Genomic DNA, 21,013 nt, shown 5'->3' with positions numbered 1-21,013 from the left:
CCTGCCAATGCAGGAGACCTAAAAGATGGGAGTTTGATCCTTGGGTTGGGAAGATCCCCTGGAGGAGGAAATAGCAACCCACTTCAGTATTCTTGCCTGGAGAATGGACATAGTAGCCTGGCGGGCTAGGGTTTATGGGGTCACAAATAGGCAGACATGACTGAAGCAACTAAGCATGCACGCATAGCATTCCTTGCTTTATGTTCCTTAATTTGTTTAAGCTTCCAATTCAGAAGGCCTGGAGACTCTTAACCTAAACTCACCTTGTTTTCTCTAGTATCTTGACCAATTTGTTAATTCTTCTCTCTCCTCTATTTTGTTTCTGCACTCCACTCACACCTTCCCTATGACCAACACATGTGTTCAAGTCTTTTCCTTGATCTTTTAAACCTTTCTCTCACTAGAATAACATCTCCCTTTTCTTTCACAATCAAGATGTTAGAGAGGATGGTCTTTACTTAGACTCCCTTTCTCCACCCATTCACTATTCAATCCATTGCAGTTGGGCCTCTGCCCTCATTATACTGAGAATGAGCCAGATACAATCATCAGTGTCCCGCTATTTGCCCCAAACTATTTAATCTTTTTGTTTTGCTTTTTGGCCATTTGGCACAGCTTATGGGGTCTTAGCTCCCCAACTAGGGATTGAATCCTGAACCCACAGCAATGGAGTGGTAACCACTGGGCTACCAGAGAATTCCCCCAAACAATTTAATCTTAAAATCCAACATATTTGGCCTTCTTATTGACCATGGCCCACTTGGAATTCTTTCCCAAACTAGATTTGATGACAATGCTCAGTCCTGGATCTCCTTGGATCTAGCTCTTTTTCCTTTCTCGGTCTCTTTTGCTAGTTTCTCATCTTTTCCAGGGAGAAGGCAATGGCACCCCACTCCGGTACTCTTGCCTGGAAAATCCCATGGGCGGAGGAGCCTGGTAGGCTGCAGTCCATGGGGTCATGAAGAGTCGGACACAACTGAGCAACTTCCTTTTCACTTTTCACTTTCATGCATTGGAGAAGGAAATGGCAACCCACTCCAGTGTTCTTGCCTGGAGAGTCCCAGGGACGGGGGAGCCTGGCGGGCTGCCGTCTATGGGGTCATACAGAGTCGGACATGACTGAAGTGACTTAGCAGCAGCATCTTTTCCAGGCTGTTGTAAGCCAGGATTCTGTCTTTGACCTTCTTTTCCCTTTATTCTACACCCTCTTTCGATTGTCTCAGGCTTTCAACATTCTACATATCCACATTTCTAGCCAATGTCTCTCTGAGTTCCATCCTGTGCACCCCACCACCTGCCAGGCACTTCCATCTGGATGTCTCACTGCTACCTCAAACTTAACACTCAAACTCAAAACTCAACTAAATTTTTCAAAATTTGCTTCTTAATGCAGCCGTATCTGTTTTCCCTCTTTCTCCTTTGTGTTTCATAAGTATTCAGAGACCTACAGTATCCTCAGAACTACCAAATGTATCTTTTTGTTAGGCTTGTCACATATATTTCCAGGATTCAAAAATCTGCTGCAATATCAAATAGCATTTGATGGACAGAATGAAGATGAAGCTATGTTGGTTTTCTCTTATGGAACCTGCCAACATGTGGCTCCTGAGAAACTTTCACAGATCCTTTCCTGGACAAACGTTGGGAGTTCAAATTCTCCCATTTTGACAATTTCTCCTGTGTACCCTTGTCACAGCATTTAGTCTGACAGTCACTCACCTCTCAGATTTTTCAGGTGGGAGTCAGAAATTGGCCTAACATGTCATTCAAATCCATAGAGGTATTACTAAATTATGTGAGGTGAGGAAAGCTGCAAGCACACCACATTCATTTCCTTGGAGGGGAAGAAAGGAGACTCAAAACAAATGAAGAACTTGCACCTAAAATCCCCTTAAAATTCAAATCATGATCCTTTCATACTCTTGATGTTATAGGAGAATTAAGACTAATGTAACTGGCTTTTAATAATCTCCTTAAGCTTTAGCTTCTTGTGTGGTAGCTCCTCTGTTATCTTATACCTTGTTACCTCAGCCAAAGCCTCCATTTTACCATCTCATTATATGATCATACCCTTTGACTAAAAACTGTACGCTAACAAATCAACCATAGAAAAGCACTCCAAATACCAGAAAAAGCCACATTTACAGAGATTTCTGTTTCAGTTCTACTAAAATAGTGAAAAATTGTAAACTTTTCACTTGAAAAGTGAAAAATTTTTGATTGAAAATTTTAATATTCAACTATATGATAATGGCTAAGTAAGACAGGAAACACCCACTCAAAAGAACTCTCGTACTCATTAATAGCTGTAATTTGAATTAACATGAGACATTGTTAGGTCAGAATGTTCAGCTGAAAAAAAAAAATGTCCAAAATGGAACATATGGATGGACAACTGTATATAAAAAAAGTCTCTGCACAGAAAAATTTTTTAAATAAAATTAAAATATCAATAGTTTTCTTCCTATGAAGAGATTTTTTATTAATTTAGTTTTCCTCTTCAAATCAAGTTTTCTATAATGAACATTTGTTACTTTCATGAGGAAAAAAAATAAAGCAACTTTTTCAATGTGTATTCATAAAATCCCAGCCTGCCCAATAAATAGATTAACTTCGGTAGTAGTCTTGAGACCACTGTCTTTGAGCCAAAGCCCCATAATGGAGTAGATGGAAACTTCTAAACTGAGCCATCTTTCTTCTTTCTCCAAATAACAAAATTAACTGGCCACCAAGTGTTTTAATTGTATGTACAAAAAACCTAACATCTGGTAGTAAGACACTGGGCTTTTCATCTCACTGTCCAGAAAGGATGCTTGAGGAATAACTGAAAAATATCAGAGACTGAATAATTATCCAATATTTTCTGAATCATACCAGGTAGTTCTCTAAAGACTGGAAAAATACTGAAATTTTTATTTTTTAATCAGTACACCAAGTAAGAAAACACAGCTCTGAAAGACAGTGAAGCTACAGCAATTAACCCAGCCATGTTTACTACTTTGCAGAATTAGTTTACCTGCCAACCTCAATCTGCCAGGATTCTCCTAATTTTTTAAGTGTGAGTTGTGGCAATTTTGCCACAGAAGCTATTGGGCAGTCTGTCAAGAAATAATTGCTACTGTCCATTACATTTTGTCTTTCCTAATGGAGTTATTGAGGAATATTTCAGGTTTTTAACATTTTTAAATTGACATGTTTATTGATTCTTGCTCTCTTTATGTGCATTATACACATTACTGCCATTGCATGTCAAAATGCTAAACTTGACAACTCAAAACTCACCATCACAGTAGGTAACTTCCTTAGGTTATTAGCAAATGTCACCAATGCAATTGAATAGCGAGTATTAAAATAAAATGTCTTTAGACCTTCTTGATAATCTAAAACCATAATTATATGCATTAGTAATACTTTCTGACAATGAAGCCCTTACATTTTTTAATCCAAAGTGACCTTTTCTACAATTTCTTAGCAAAAGTGGAAAGAAACCTCAATTAAACTATCAGGACCATGTTATCATCATCATCTTCTTTTAATCCAAAACAGTGGGTGATATAAGAGGGAAAGTTCTAAAGTTCTTTAATTGAAACTAATTCCTATCAACCTCCAGCAACTTTAGCAAAGCTCAAAATAGCAGATAATAGGATGATTAATGCTTTAATCCTCTAACAAAAGGATGTTGAGCCTGCTACTATTGCTCATTCCCTTCTCAGAATTTATTTTTGTTTTCCTTGATTCAAAACAGTTGCTTTTAAATGGGAGAATCATGTCTAGCCCAGTAATGTGCTACTTAACAGCTAGAGGAAACACAGTTCAGGAATAAAGCTGAAAGGACAGGGATTCTATTAGAATCTGAAAACTGTTCCCTTCGTTTTCATGGTGCTGTGGTATTTGCATGATCAGTCGCTTCAGTTGTGCCCGACTCTTTGCGACCCTATTGACTGTAGCCCACCAGAGTCCTCTGTCCATGGGATTCTCCAGGCAAGAATACTGGAGCGGGTTGTCATTCTCTCCTCCAGGGGAGCTTCCTGACCTAGGGATTGAACCTGCATCTCCTGCACTGCAAGTGGATTCTTTACCCACTGAGCCACCTGGGAGTGATATTTAATTTGTATTAAATGCCCCCATCACTTAGAGACTTTCTCTGCTTCTGCAGTCTTTATCAGCATCCAAGTGCATATATTATGTACCTAACTACTAGCCGAGAAGAGAAATGTAAGATGTCCTTGCCCTCACAGAGTTTATAATTCCACGTTGAGATATATGACTACTTAATATATATCTATGAAAGATTAGAAAGTATATGACTCAAACTGATCCTACTAGTGTGGGGTAGATTATTAACAAGATAGAAATTCAGAGAAGGAAAAGTTAAAGGGGTTCTTGAGTGATCTCAGAAAAGCTGCCCAGAGAATGTTGAATTGGACAGCCTTGAAAGACAACTTGAGTTTGAACAAATGGGAAGGAAGGGTCTGTGCTAATCTCTCTTTTTTTTTAATTTAAATTTATTTATTTTAATTGGAGGCTAATTACTTTACAATATTGTACTGGTTTTGCCATACATCAACATGAATCTGCCTCGTCTGTGCTAATTTCTTGTAAGATCTATCACTCATCTCACTTTGTCTTTTCTTGTTTTCTACTTGTGTGATTATCTGCAAATTTTTTAGATAGAAGAGACCTCAATAAGGAAAATAAATACTGGAGAAAACCTTGGGGAACTCGTAATCTTGACTCTTCTTTTCTTACATGATATGGAATTTGAGGAATTGGCCTGGGTCAAGAAAAAAAAAATTTTGGCAGATGGTCAGTGGGTCAAAGGAGATGCTAAAGAAGCATATTTGTGACCAGTTGATGGTGACAAGTGTTTCTTTTTAATGTTTCAGTCTTTACAAAGGGCTTCATAAGTCTCCACATTCTACTCTTCATCACCAGTCTTAAGTAACAGCCAGATCTAACATTCCAGTCAGGTACACAGCCTTATTTATATGAGACATATGACAGGCAAGCTAGCCCAGTTCCTAGTCCAGGTTAAAAATATTTTTCAATAGGTTCTTAGGAACCAGAGGCTACAGAGCAATTGAAAAATATGAAATAAATATACCAGTAAAAACTTTTAAATACAGTACATCACCTTTTCAGACCACCATAGAAAATAGTTATCTTTGATCATGCTTTGGATTTTGCTGTGTTTTGAAGTTTAAAATGTTGTTCTTAAGGATTTTTCTCCTCTGATTTGATCCAACACTTCATATGAAAATAAATTTCTGACCTAGAAAAACAATAGCCCTAGTTTATTTTCAATCAATTTGGTTCCCAGCATTTATATGATGGAACTTCCATCTCTGCTCTCCAAACTGTAACCTGAGATTAGTCAGTTCTTTGCAAGCCACTTGATTTTCTCAGAATGTCTCTAAAAACTTCCCACCACCACACCCAAAGCAAAACAACTTTGAAATTCTATTCATGCTTTCTCTTGCCCTTGGAATTATTTATGGCAAATTGATTTCTCTCTTTATTACTAAGAAGTGAAACAAAAGAATTATGAAGCTCAGAAAAAGTTTTCCAAATTGGGATACCCCAAAGCTATATACTTATTTTGGTAAAATGAGTATTTTACCATTTCTCCCTAGAATCCAGGATTCTTCTTTGATTTCCATTATGATGGTTTAGAGTTCTGGTACATTTTCTAATTCTCTTTATTGCAAATACTGCCCTGAGCTTCTCCCTGCACTAGCCTGGAATTATCTGTATGAGGATATCAAAGTCATCTCCTGGAGGGCTGGAGCAAGGGATGGTGGTACATTCACTGAGTTACAAAGGTTGTTTCTGCTTCACTGAAAAATCAAATGAATTAAAAAGGGAAAATCGCAAGATTGCTGTTGAAAACAGACCCTCAATCAATGTTACCTCCCCATAGAAGTTAATAATTTTAAAGTCTTTTGGCCTATCGTTATTCTTTGGCTCTTCACAACTTTGTGGTAAATGTGAAGCTCATGATAAAAATTTCCTTGAGCTGTGGGTTTACTCTTTCAGCAGATTTGGAGGGCTCAAAACCTTCACTCCCTGGCTGCTACCACCATACCCTGCTGCTTGATGTCAAAGCCAAGGCCACAGACAGCCACAAGAGTTTCCTAAGGATCACAAAGGTCTTCAATCACAATGGACAGCCCTATGATGCTACTGGTGGCCTGATGGGCCTGGAACTCCAGTCTCAAGGCCAGGGTCAGCAAAACAGTGTAAGCATGTGGGAGACACAACATACTGTTCCTCTCTCTAGGTCTGAGAGGGGTATGGGTATGGGGCAACCATCAGAGATGCCAGCTCATGGCACAAATAGTGTAATAAAGCTATCTTTTAATATATTCTATTTCATGTTTTACTGGTAAAGGCATGTTGTGAGGTAGGTATTTAGGGTTTGTGGGGGTAAGCACACCAGAATTGGGGGTTTATACCTACACACTCTTCATGAAAGGTCCAGGTATACAGTGTGGTAAGAGAACTTCAGTGACTTGTCCAAGGCTACACAAACATCAAAAAAGAATAACAAACAGTAATAATAGTAAAAATAACCCCTCCTCTCTGAGCCTTCAATTCTTAACATTTAGAAGTATTCTCCAATTGACAAAGCATGTCATCAGAAATAGAATAATGTGAATTAACTTCTGTTATTAATAATATGTAGCACATTTTGAAACTATAAGACCTTCATTACCATGTAATTGTTTTTTTCCTAACATCACTAAAATGAATATTGGCAGTGTCAACCTCATTTTTCAGATGAGGCAAATAACACACACTTAGACTTATATGTTGGTGAATAAGAAAGGACTAGAGACTATGATCAATCTAATGAACAGTTAATGTAGAACAAAGAGAAGTATAGAGTTTGAATGCCTTTCAAAATTTTCTCTGATTTTGAAAGTTCCTTGTCTTTGAAAGTGTCATTACTTAAATCTAAGCCAAAGGCTGTGATGATTTCTAAGGGGAAGGAAGCGTATTGCATCAATCACAGAGCAATGTTCTCCAACTCAAAATCATCTTTAATTTTATAGAAAGTGAATGAAGCACTCTGTCTTCTCTTTTTTTGACTTGAACAAAAGTAAAATCTCACTAAATTATTCTTCTCTTTCTCCATTACTTTCATAGTTGTTCATCACGTCAGTGATTGGAAGCACACTAATTCTTTTTCTCCCAATTTGATCCTGGATGAGTGACTAGTCTACTTTGGAAAGAAAAAAGTTTAAAATATAAACAAAGTATTCTCATTGATTATAGATTTTAAGATTACAGATGTAAGCACCCAATATGAAAACATTATTTCCATATTCATTCAAATAATGCTCCTTCCATAATGGGCATCAGGAATATTACCAAGTTTTTTATTATATGGATATTTTGGTTAAAAATCAGAAAAGTATAAATGGTAGTAAGTGAAACAATTAACCTATTGAAAAATCTTTCACCAGAAGCGGTAAAATAGCCATTGCTCATACAAAGAGGATATAAAACACAACAAACATCCAGAGGAGTAAAAAAATTCTTCTATATTAGGAGTGGATTTGGTAATCTTAATAGGTTTCTTTTCTGTTATGAGGATTTCTGATTCTGTCTCCTTTCCTTGTACTTTGAAAAAAAAAAAAAAAAGATCTTTTTGTTGTCAGTCATCTGTGATGTGATTGCTAGTCAATCAAGTCATTTGGCCCCAAACTATGAGAAAGCAATCATCCTTGTGGTTTTGTACAGGTTAGAAAGGAGCAGGCCTCTCAGACCTATGCAGGAGTAGGGGGAGGAGGCATATCAGAAATCATTTCCAAGTGGAGCCTGGTACAATCTCAACCTTTTTTAAGAGTCATTATCAAAGGCCAGCAGAACAAATGCCCCTGAAGTGCTGAGGCAGAGAAAAACATAAGCAGTTCTCTGCCAACGCCCTCTACAATTAACCAATGTACACCCCTGCAAAAGGGACATTCCTAAACCAACACTCTGGACAAGTTAATCCTGCTCCAGAGTCACCCATGGCTCCCTATTGCCTGCATAACAAAAAGAAGGCTTAGATGTAAATATCCACCACAGCTTAATCCTACTCTTGTAAATATTATTCTACACATTTCCTCTTCTGTATATTCACCACTCCTTGAGCTTTTCCATGTGTTGGCTCAATATGTTCTACCTGCTAAAATGGCCCCCTCCAGTCTACTACTTTCCTTCATGACCCGGCCCAAGTCATAACTCCTGATAGTCTCCCTCAATTCCCCTCTTTCATAATCATCTCACTTCTAAGTATTTACCCTCACTCTTCATTGGTCATTCAGCATATGCTGCCCTCTTTTATCCTAAGGTTATAACTTTAGTATAGCTTTACTGGAGGTAAGGGCTATATCTCAAGCAACATTTGTCCTATATCCACCATAGTGTCCAGTACACGGGAGTAATATTACACATTTGTGTAGCACTGGAGTATACAAAGCTCTCTCAAGGCAGCTCTCAAGGTAACCAAACTCCCAGCAATATTATCACTGGACCCCACTGTCCTAGCCCCACTCTGAGAATCCCCCAAGCCATTCATCCACTGTTCTCACCTTTAACTCTCTATCTGCATTTTACAGATGAAAAAAACCAAGACTCAAAAAAGCTGCTTCCCCTATATTTACGGGTTTGTGAGAACCTGAAGGCAAGTCCTGGTCTTCTAACTCCAAATTCAGGTATCTCTCTACTTTATTATGCTACTTCCATGAGAAGCATTCAAAACATTTTTGTGTATTTGGACCTTGACCATCAGCACCACCACCGACTCCAGTAATTTGGTTGGGAAACATGTGTGTATGTGTGCATACATGTGCATATGTGTATGTGTTGTGTTGATAACTGAGTGGGGTGGATTAAAAATATAGAAGTAGTGAAGGTATAAAATAAAAACAAATAAAAGTTATGACTATTAGGAGGTTCCAAGTGCTAAGCCTGAACCGATTTGTTATATGTTCTTGGGCAAGTCATCTTTCTAAGCCTGAGTCCATTAATGTCAGATTGAACAAGATAAACTCCAAAGTGCCTTCCAGTTCTAACATTCTGTGATGCCCTGTTCAGCTCTGGAAGGAGGTTATGCCAGAACCTCATCCCCTTCCAAGCCAGCATCAAGAAACCTAGTAGCTCTTAATCCACATACCACACTTAGACTCTTCATGCTCTCACAGAAGAAAATGAAAGTGTTAGTCATTCAGTCCAACTCTGCGATCCCATGGACTGTAGGCCGCCAGGCTCCTCTGTCCATGGAATTCTCCAAGCAAGAATACTGCAGTGGGTTGCCATTTCCTTTTCCAGGGGATCTTCCTGTTCTAGGGATCAAACTCGAGTCTTTCACATTGCAGGCAGATTCTTTACCATCTGAGCCACCAGGGAACAGAGGAAGCCCATATCAAACCTGTCTTGATGCTCAACCCACAAATGCCCCCCTTTTAGCTCTACTCCAAATCCATATTTGGTGCCCCAACCGAGGGCAAATATGATGTGACTCCAAACCCGCTTATCCTTGGTCCCTTAGTCCAAAATAAGAGTCCATAGATCTGTGAAAAATGGCACCACACTTCTGACCATAATCAATATCTAACCAAGAAAGATAAAGATAATTATTACTCAAAGTGCCAGCAGATATCAACTGAAATTAAAGCTGAGGCACCAAAGAATCCTATCACCTACACTGGAATTTTTTGTAAAGAAAGATCATTACATGTCTGGAATGTTTTAGGCATATCTGGTTCTGTTTAAAGCAGGAATATGGACTTAGCTATAAGACTATCACCACCTTTCATAATTTCTGATTCTAGAGTTTATATGTGAAAACAATATGAAACTCTAAGCTTGGAAACTGGATTCTAGTTAGAATTAGCTGTGTAAGCAGGTGGAACAGTTCACTTAATCTTTTTGCACTCAATAATCCCATCTATGAGATGAGGAGAGTGATAGGGAGGAGATATTAAAGTATTATACATATATAAAAATTGGTCATTTAAATTCATCAAATGCTATTGATGAATTTAAAATAGCCTCTTCAAAGAAGGTTTTTTTGTTGTTTTTTTTTAAGTCCAAGCCAAGTTTTGACTGAGCTTTATAGCTACAGGACAGGGATGTTAAACAGTACATTCAGTGAGTACAACTTTTAAGAACTTAACCACTAAGCTTAATGAGTGTTACTCATTCATGCCCAGATATCAACCTGAATCTTTCCCATGATTTTAGATAAGTGGTACCTCTCTCTGTGATTCTGTCTGAAAGAAAATAAAAGCCCAAAAATCTTCTTTCAGAATACTGTTATGAGGGTACATGAAGCAAAGTCCCCTGCTATGAACTCCAATTCCAAGTCATGGCCTCTGGAAGGGCTGGGAGGAAGCTCAGCATAAGTCAGAATAGCAGGCTCTCTTCCTGCATTTCTTACTGACCACTGGATAAAGAGTAATGAGTAACAACTTGTTCTTTCTCATCTTCATTCAGTTGTAAAGTGGAGGTAAACCTACAGTCAGGGGCTCTTTTCCCCACAAGCACGGACAGAAAAGATCCATCTCCATCTCTCACGTGATTCCCAAATGGCCTTCAAGAGTCTTCTTGTTCTGTTTACAAATGAAAACAAATTTAGCAGCTTAAAACACAGTCCCTATTATTTCACAGTTTCTGTAGCTCAGGAGTCAGCACAGCTTAACTGGGTTTGAGGGCCGGGTTTACAGGCTGAAATTACGGTGTTGGCTGGGCTGCATTCCCATCTGGAATCTCAATTGAGAAAGAATCTGTGTCCAAACTAATTCAAGCTGTTCACAGGTTCATTTCCTCTTGACTGTACTACCAAGGGCCCTGGCTTTTAACTAGATATTGGCAGGAGGTCACCCTCAGGTCCTGGAGGCTACCTGCCATATGGACTTCTCCAACATGGCTATTTACTTCAGCAGGCCCACAGGAAAAGTCCCCAGACCCAATCTACTAAGACCCAAGTCATATAATGTAGGATAATTACAGGAATGACAATCACCTTTACCATATAAATAACCTAATCATGAGAGTGATATCTCATCATCTTGCCAGGTTCTATTGCTTAGAAGCAAGTCATGGGTCCTACATAAAGTAAAAAGTGGAACACGGAACAAATCTGTCAACACCAGGAGGTTGGATTTTCTGGGGGTCACCTTACAGTCAGTCTGCCCTACTGGCCCCCAACAGTGAAATCAACCATGACGCTCTACAGCTGAAGCCCTCCATTCTTATCAGGGAATTTCTTCCTCACCATCTCCCAATCACCGCTGATTTCACAGTTGTTCTGACAGCCCTGAGACTTAAAGCCACTCACACTCACAAGAGACCCTGTCCATTCATTCTGCAAATTTATCTCCTAACATAAGTCAGACGCTATGCTAGTGTGGTGGGCAGAATAATGCCACATGGATACACATACACACAGCAAAAATATGCCCAGGTCCTAATTTCCAGAATCTATGAATATGTTTGGTTAAATGTCAAAGCAGAATTTAGATTGCAGATGGAATTGAGTTTGTGAATCAGCTGACCTGGAGATGGAAAGATTATCCTGAATTATCTGGGTAGGTCCAATTTAATCACAAGGATTCTTACAAATGGGGAAGAGAGGTAGAAGAGAGTGTGTCAGAGTGATGCAATGTAAAAAAGACTCATCCAGCCCCTGCTGGCTTTGAAGATGGAAGGAAACCACAAGCCAAGGAATGTGGGAAGCCTCTGGAATCTGGATAAGAGAAGAATGTGGAGTCTTCCCTTATGCGTCCCAAAAGGAACTCAACCCTGCCAACACCTGACTGTAGTCTAGTTAGCTTAATTTCAGACTTCTGGTCTCTAGAACTATAAGATAATAAATTTGTGCTGTTTTAAGCTACTAAGTTTGTGGTGATTTGTTACAGCAACAATGGAAAACCATTGCTGCTAGGATCTGGGGACACAAACATAAAAAAGGCATGATTCTTGCCCTCAAGAAGCTCATAGGCAAATAGGATGGGAGACAACACAGATAACCTCAGAAGAGGGGACAGAGCGGCCACTAGCCTTAGGACCAAGGTCAATTTCTCAGCACCACTTACCACCCACAGTCTACTCCTCCCAAGGCCACTGCCTAAGCTGCTTGTGGCTTTGGGGCAAGAATTTTCCCTTCAGTAATGCAGAGGTGACAGTTTCTGCCTCATATTTTAAAGAGGAGGAAAAAAAAAAACCCAACAAGGTTTGACACATCCAATTCAACACACAACTACAGAAAATTTTATTAAGTGCCAAGAACAGGAGATACAAAAATGAATAAAACAGATCTTCACCCTCAGAGATTTTAAACTCCTAAAGAAAGCAGACACATACATTCATAAATTTAATTCCATGATAAGTGCTATAATAGAACTATGGACATGATCCCTTGGGAATACAGATAAAAAGGAATTAATTATGCTGAGAAAGATGGAAAGGGAGGGAGTGATATAAAGTCCCAGGAAGAAGGTGACCTGTGAAATGGATCTTGAGGAGTCATTAGGAGGATGACATGCAGATTAAAAAAAAAAAAAAAAAAAACAAAGTAAAGCAGAAAGAACAAGATGAAAATGCACGACAAATAAAGGAACACACTGCATTTGAGAAATCTGCCCAAAGCAATTAGAACCTGGGATACAAGCAAAGGGACGAACTGAGGGGATATCAAACAGAGACTGACAAGGCTAGAAAGAGCCAGTGGAGAAAGGATCTATGTGTCCACAAGCTGGACCTGAGGGCCCATAAGGGACCCTGCCATTACGGGCATCATCCCACATGTGTTTTACATTTACTCTTGTCACACTATAGACACTGAGCTGAAGGGATGAGAAAGCGGGGAGGGGTGCCTGATTGGAGGTCAGCCGTGAACCAGGAGAAAAATTAGGAAGACTTGACTTAAGGCAGTGAATGAAGAAATAGAGGGGAAAGGGAGATTTTTGAGAGCGATGTTTGAGGTTTGAGCAAATGAACTTAATATGGGACTTAAAGGAAAGGAATTAGAAAGAATTCCTTCCGTGTTTCTACTTAGGTGACTTAGCGGGAAGGGATGGTGTTTCTGATTCAGTTGCCCTAGTTGACACATAGCTGTAAACTGATCTAGGGAAGGCAAGTGAAGGAATGGGTTTTAAGAAATGACAATGCAATTAAATTATTTCATAAGAAAAGGAGGATCAGTCTGAATTCCTTTAGGGAAGGAGCTACATAAATTTGAACTGTGTTATCTTTAAAAGAAAATTTCTGTCAAAAGCTAATCAGGCTAGGATTAATTGGCTTTGTATTATCTGAGAGATTTATCGGAGACTGATAAGTATTGACTAGAAACTAATGGCTACTTCAAATCTAGAGCATCCTAATGTCAATTATAACGAGGTTTCATCAATGTAGAGACAAATAGAAAAGATGAAATGCAGCATTACTTTAGCTGCTAAAACAAAAAATGTTTCAATTAATTTTACTTACATCAATTACCAAAATAATCATCTAGTGTTATTTAAAGGGAGAGGGTTGGGAAGAGAGAGAAAACTGGACAGTGAAATTTCTCATGGGAATACCTATAATGTATTTTTAAATCTGAGATTATGGAGACTGGACAGTTCACACTTAATGCCTCATTGATTATCTCTGTTCCCACTTCTCTTTGTTAAAATGTCCACAAGTGTGCACTGACTCAAATGTTCACATTTATCTGTGCAAATGTATGGCTGAATCTTGATTTTTCTCTGGTTTGTTTACAGTATAAGCAATAACAAGATTAATATTTACTAGAAAGTTACAGTTTAAGGTCATAATTTCACTGATCCTACTGAGAACCAAAGAAAAGCCTGACATTCTGGAAAAAGCAAAGCTCGTTTGTCACATGAATGTGGTTCTGAGAACACAGACCTTTCTCATCAGCACATGAAACTCAAAGGAGCGTTTTTGTACATTTAACAAGTGCTGAGAGGTGAAGAAGAGAAAGCCTGGAAGATGAGCGTGTTGCTGTATGAATGTTATAAGATCACAGAGAGAGATGATGCAACTTCTCTGCTGACGGAGCTCATCTCAGAAAAAGACTTCAGGGACTCCACAGTCACCATTCCTCTGACCCATTCTTTCCACTGAGTACTGTTTGCTGTGTAGCTGGTGGCGGTGGTGGTTTAGTCGCCAAGTCGTGTCCGACTCTGGCAACCCCATGGACTATGGCCCGCCAGGCTCCTCTGTCCATGGGATTCTCCAGGCGAGCGTACTGCAGTGGGTTGCCATTTCCTTCTCTGGACTGTGCACCTACTATGTGCCCAACTCCAGGCTACAGTCACAGAATACTGTCCACCATCATTATCACTATCACCAAGCATTTGTACAGTACCCACTCTGTACATGGCCAACTGCCCTTATACCTGTGGAATTAACAGATTGGAATTGAAATAAGTGAAGCTACAAAACCTGAAGCACAAACCTAGTGTTACTGTTATTTTTTAAATTGATTCTTTTTTCTACAAAGTAGTCACTCTCCTCTCATCACAGCCCAGCTGGCTGCTACTAAGCAGCTGGCAGCTCGTCACACACATGTGTGACATTACAAATACCTGCGTGAGGGAGAAAAGTAAAAGAGTTTGCATCTCCATAGTCAGCACGGATCATACTTGAAAGATGAAATTTGAGGCTCAAAGAAATGTCATGTCTTCCCTATACTGAATTAATCAGTCAGAGGAGAATTAGACCCAGGACATAGGTCTCCCAATCTCTACCTAGTCCAGAGTTATTCCCAGTTACTCCACCTTGTTTTAAAAAATCATTTGGGCTTAAAAATGGATTGACTTAGAACTATTAAGCTAATGAATCCCGTGCTTGCCTGCTTCTGAGCTGTACTCTAACCTGTTACAGTTTTCCACTGATAATGCAAACACATGACCACCAGCTATTTTTCTAGCCCCAGAAAAGAGCTTGTGTCAAGATGTTCATCCACTTTTATCTGGTCTGATAGTATAATATCAGGGTTGGTAGAAAGTAAGAATAAGCTTTGTAGTGATGGAGAAAGATTTTTCAATGCAAAACTGACCAAACTGTAAATCAAATCTGTGCACATAACAACTTAAAATACAGTCAGTGGACCAGCAATATTAGCATTTCTTGGGAGCTTATTAGAAATGCAGGATCTCAGGCCCAGTTGCCCATCTACTGAATCAAAATCCACACTTTAACAAGATATCCAGGTGACTCACATACACATTAAATTTTATGAAGCACTGTCCTAGACCTGGTGAGCACCAAGTCACCAGAGCTTCCCAATTTCAGTGAGACAAAAGCTTCATAGGTGTGCTGAGTCGTCAGTTTCCTCAGCTCTTAACAGAGGTGGGCAGAGCCTGAATTCTTCAAAGCCACTGGGCCAGCAGCCTCCAGTCATGCACAGCCTGTCCACTTATCCTGGCGTACCACATAAACACAGGCTTGTACTTCTTGCATGTACATGAGAAAAGGTTATGTACTTTTCACATACTGTCTGCATGAGAAAGATTAATACTGTTCTAACAACTGAGTGAACTTGAACAAGTGTTGGAAGCATGCATTCAATTTTGTAGGGTTCTTTGATGTCACAAAATATGCCATAAAATCATCAAGGGGTTATTTTTATCAACACTAACAGGACATATGGGATTCCAGAAGGCACACAGCTGCTGCTTTGCTCCGAGGACTCACTATTTGGTATCCCAGAAGGCAGGTTGATATCCCAATCCCAGTACTCTGTGACAGTGACTTTTGGAGTAGGTTTGAGGCATCTCTTTTTATCTGATGGGAAATGACAGCCATTGCATTGAATTATAAGATGACAGCACTCTAAGAATGAGAGGAATTCAGGCTTATAAAACAGCCCCTTACATTTTCCTATTGAGAAAATATCTGCAACTTACTTTTTCTCTGGAAATATTTGATTTTACATGCTTCTTAGAAAGGGAGCATCAGTGTAAATAAAAGCACGCCAGCTTCTTTGTAATGCAAGGCGCTCCAATGCAAAACATTTGGTGCACTTGGCCATCTTCAGTCCCAGCACAACCCAGGTACTCTCGACCTACCTAATTCAGTCCAGCACAGCCGACATCAGCCATACTTAAATTTAAATATGATAAATTGAAGTTTAAATTTAAATATAAATTTATTTAAATCAAACAGGATAAAAAATTCAGTTTATAATTAGCATTTACTATATTTCGAGAGTTCAAAAGTCACATATGAGTAATGACTACCATAGTGGATATGCTTATATAAATTATTTCCACTATCAGAGACAGTTCTATTAGAAGGTGCTACTCCAGGTTGTGCACATAAAGTATGTTCCAGCCCTAAATTCTTGCAGGACAAGGGTCAAAGGGCCTTTCTTTATCATATTTCTATTCTTTTTTTTTCTACTTCATATTACTATATTTTTTAATTTGATTTGCACTTTTTGTGGCATTTATTTCTAGGCCATAAGTTTTTGTCTCTTCTGCTTCTTCTGGAATATCTTTTTCTTCTGTGCAACATCTTCTGGTTTAGGAACAACCTGCTCTTTTTCAGTAAGGATCATCTCCATGTGGCAGGGACAGCTCATGTACGGGTTGATCCAACCATGAGCTCTGTTAGTCCTGGGCTGCATCTTAGGGGCTTTGTCCACCTGGATGTGCTCAATGACCAAAGAATCTACATCTAAGCCTCTAGGTTCAGCATTACTCTCTGCATTTTTGAGCATGTGCAGTAAAATTCAGCACTCTTTTTGCACCACTAACTCTGCATCCAATGCCAGTGTTTGGCCTGAGCACACCTACCAACTTCACCATTGTAAGGATGGAATGAAAAGTGACATCCTTCAGATGTTGTCATTGTTCAGTCACTAAATCATATCTGACTCTCTTTTGACCCCATGGACTTCAACAGGCTCCTCTGTCCTCCACTATCTCAAGTCTGCTCAAATGCATGTCCATTGAGTTATGAATTTGAGCAAATCCTTCAGATGCTTGGTGGCTTTTTATAGGCACATCCTTAATGGCCTGGGCAGTTTCACAAGTGTTTTTAATGTGAACATGAAGAATCTATTGATTTCTATGATTTTGTGGGGTTTTCTGGGTTAAGTGAATAGTGAATCATTTTTAGAGGTCACCTCAGGCCACTTACCAGAAAAGCATCATATTACTATTCTTAACAACCAACTTAAGCCCAGTAAGATAAAATTGTGAGCCAACCATACAGTTACTCTCAAGAATGTCTTCCCTCTGTTTCTACTCCCCAACCCCAGCATCAGGAGCTAGTGAGACTTCCTAGAACACTGTAGGAAGATCACTCCAGGAGAAACATAGTTTGAGTTTTCTAACCATGCCTCACATCCACCCTTCACGGTAAATTCTTAAAGCATGCCCACTCCATCCCTACATACCCAAAATACTCCACCAAAATGGCCACCATAAAAAGAATTATATTATGTCTGTTAGCTCATTAATTCTCATGAGGTCATCCATCTTACAAATGTGAATCAAAAGATATCTCTCTACCAGGCACTGTGCAAGGCACAGAAGATACAGTGATGGATATGACAGGCATGGTCTCTCTCCTCAAGGAATTGATAGTCTAGCAGGAAATAGTGAACAAGCTATTTCGAGTGTGACACAGACAACACGGGGGAGGCAGCAAATGATCCAAGAGGAAGGTCTGACCTTGTCTGCTGGGTTAGGGAAGGTCTCCTTAGCAAGTGATGTTTGAGGTGAGGTTGGACAGATAAAATGCTAGTTAGAAGAGGAAGTGAGGAATGGCATTCCAAGCAGTGGTAATGCCATGGCCCAAGGCTTTGCAGCTCGGAAGAACAAAGAATTGAAAGAGAATTGGTGTGATGGGCTCCCAGAGACTGAGTGGAGAGGGGCAGAGACAAGGGGAAGAGAAAAAGTGGAGGTCACTCAGCTGCAGAGAACAGATAGGAAGGGAGCAAAAATGCATTCACAGAGATTATATTTGAAGTTCTGCACAGGATCAAGGGCTAGGGTGAAGGCCTGTGCCTAAAAGTGAACAAATTAACGAAACATTTGGACATAAAGAAAATCAACAGACCCTAAGACTGAATGGATATCAAGAGTGAGGAAGAGAGAGGAGTTTTAAAATGATCCCAGATTTCTGGGTTCCAGGACGGTTTAGATGGTAAACTGGCAAACACTGTAAAAGGAGAATGTTGCAGAGATCCAGGTATTAAAGTTAAGTTGGAATTAAGATGGAATTAACAATGTCTATGAGACATGCACTCATCTCACACGCTAGTAAAGTAGTGCTCAAAATTCTCCAAGCCAGGCTTCAGCAATACGTGAACCGTGAACTTCCTGATGTTCAAGCTGGTTTTAGAAAAGGCAGAGGAACCAGAGATCAAATTGCCAACATCCGCTGGATCATAGAAAAAGCAAGAGAGTTCCAGAAAAACATCTATTTCTGCTTTCTTGACTATGCCAAAGCCTTTGACTGTGTGGATCACAATAAACTGTGGAAAATTCTTCAAGAGATAGGAATACCAGACCACCTGACCCGCCTCTTGAGAAACCTATATGCAGGTCAGGAAGCAACAGTTAGAACTGGACATGGAACAACAGACTGGTTCCAAATAGGAAAAGGAGTATGTCAAGGCTGTATATTGTCACCCTGCTTATTTAACTTCTATGCAGAGTACATCATGAGAAACGCTGGGCTGGTAGCAGCACAAGCTGGAATCAAGATTGCCGGGAGAAATATCAATAACCTCAGATATGCAGATGACACCACCCTTATGGCAGAAAGTGAAGAGGAACTCAAAAGCCTCTTGATGAAAGTGAAAGAGGAGAGTGAAAAAGTTGGCTTAAAGCTCAACATTCAGAAAACTATGGCCACTGGTCCCATCACTTCATGGCAAATAGATGGGCAAATAGCGGGAACAGTGTCAGACTTTATCTTGGGGGGCTCCAAAGTCACTGCAGATGGTGACTGCAGCCATGAAATTAAAAGACGCTTACTCCTTGGAAGGAAAGTTATGACCAACCTAGATAGCATATTAAAAAGCAGAGACATTAATTTGCCAACAAAGGTCCGTCTAGTCAAGGCTATGGTTTTTCCTGTGGTCATGTATGGATGTGAGAGTTGGACTGTGAAGAAAGCTGAGCACCGAAGAATTGATGCTTTTGAACTGTGGTGTTGGAGAAGACTCGTGAGAGTCCCTTGGACTGCAAGGAGATCCAACCAGTCCATTCTAAAGGAGATCAGTCCTTGGTGTTCATTGGAAGGACTGATGCTAAAGCTGAAACTCCAGTACTTTGGCCACCTCATGCGAAGAGTTGACTCATTGGTAAAGACCCAATGCTGGGTGGGATTGGGGGCAGGAGGAGAAGGGGACGACACAGGATGAGATGGCTGGATGGCATCACCGACTCGATGGACATGAGTTTGAGTGAACTCCAGGAGTTGGTGATGGACAGGGAGGCCTGGCGTGCTGCGATTCATGGGGTCGCAAAGAGTTGGACACGACTGAGTGACTGAACTGAACTGAGCTTTGAGACATAGTATAAAAGGTGGGTGTCTGAGTGGCCAGCAGTTATATGCGGGGATCACCATCAGCGGTGTAGATGAGATTGAAACACACGGAGTCAATGGGATCACCTCAGGAGACAGCGCGGATTAGGAAGAAAGGAAGCTGATGCCCCACAGAGCCTCACAAGGAACCTGAAGCACACGGAGGGCTACAGCAACCTGCAGAAGATCCACAAATCTCATCAGTGGTCCATTCAGAAACATCCAAGATTCAGTCTCAGGAATTAAGCGTCTGAAACTGGCAAGAGACTGTCTTTCCAAGGTTTTCTGCAAGATTTGACATATTTGAACAGTTTCCGATCTTCATTTCTGTCTCTGGCTTAAAGCAGATAGTGCTCAGTTAGACTTCTGGCAGCTCTGCTCCAGTAGAGCCGTCTTCCCTCGATTCCTTGAGGTCTACTGCCACCTGGTGGCCACTGCCTGATAGAAGCAATCTCGCCCTGCTCTTCCTTCGTGCTGGTTTGAGATCCACAAACCCTTAAGGTTGCCTTCTACCCAAACTACGCTATTTTAAGCTTCTTTCATCGTCTCAGTGAGCTTCAAGTGCAACTGAGGAGGAAAGTAACTGAAGTGTAACTGAGCAGCAATCACTGATTTTTTTCCCTCCTTTCTTCAAATATTTTTGTGATACAGGTAGGAACTGTTAATGGAGACAGGAAGTACAGATGACAGAAGAGCTCTAAATTGCTATAACACCATAGATATGTTCCTACTAATGACATTAATCATATTTTTAATTTGTTTATATATAGAATTTAATTAACTCGTGGTAGCTTTTCTTCCCACTAGCATTAAACCAAATTCCGGGCAACAAATATATTTAATGGATGATAAAATAAACCAACACAGTTGTTTAATTTTCCATTTTCAGAGTCAGTTACAAGCATTAAAATACAAAAAATTATTTTAACAGTAAATATAAAGCTAATTCATAGTATAATCCTCTATTTTTTCCCATACTTATCCTTTCACAGATAATATGTAAAATTTTGGAAAAATAAGATATTTTGCACTTTTAAGGATGAGCTAAGTTATGATGATGGTGTCCTCTGAACAATTCTATCTAAGAAAACAGTTTTCAATTTAGGTTAAATGCAAACTGCAAAAAGTATTTAATACTAATAGTTTTTGTCCAAACTTCCCAATTATATATCACATGAAGTAATTATAAAGGTTCTAATTTACTGAGAATTTCTAATTGACAAGAGATCAAACACCTTTGTGTTACATGATATTCAGTCACTTTAAGAGAGATGAAACTCAACCAAAGACAAATTTTAAAGCAAAATTAAACAGATAACACAATCATAAAACAAAAGAACCAGTATGAGCCATGTGCTTTCTTAATTATCTCAGTTCCTTTCAGTTCAGATGTTTATAAAACCGTATATTTGGAATATGTTTGGTCTTCTCTCAGAAACATGCCTAGAACTTTTATTTCTCTAAA

The 21,013-nt window shown here is 39.6% G+C and overlaps 1 pseudogene; it reads right to left on the bottom strand.

The window, feature by feature from the left end:
* Window positions 1-16,284: 16,284 nt before the first annotated feature.
* LOC102395146 lies at window positions 16,285-17,377 on the bottom strand (annotated as a pseudogene).
* Between the last annotated feature and the right edge of the window lie 3,636 nt (window positions 17,378-21,013).

This window comes from Bubalus bubalis, chromosome 1 (genome assembly GCF_019923935.1).
Source record: "Bubalus bubalis isolate 160015118507 breed Murrah chromosome 1, NDDB_SH_1, whole genome shotgun sequence".
Taxonomy (NCBI): Eukaryota; Metazoa; Chordata; class Mammalia; order Artiodactyla; family Bovidae; genus Bubalus; species Bubalus bubalis.
Note: the sequence above shows the minus strand (reverse complement) of the source record. Positions and strands in the feature narration are given on the sequence as shown.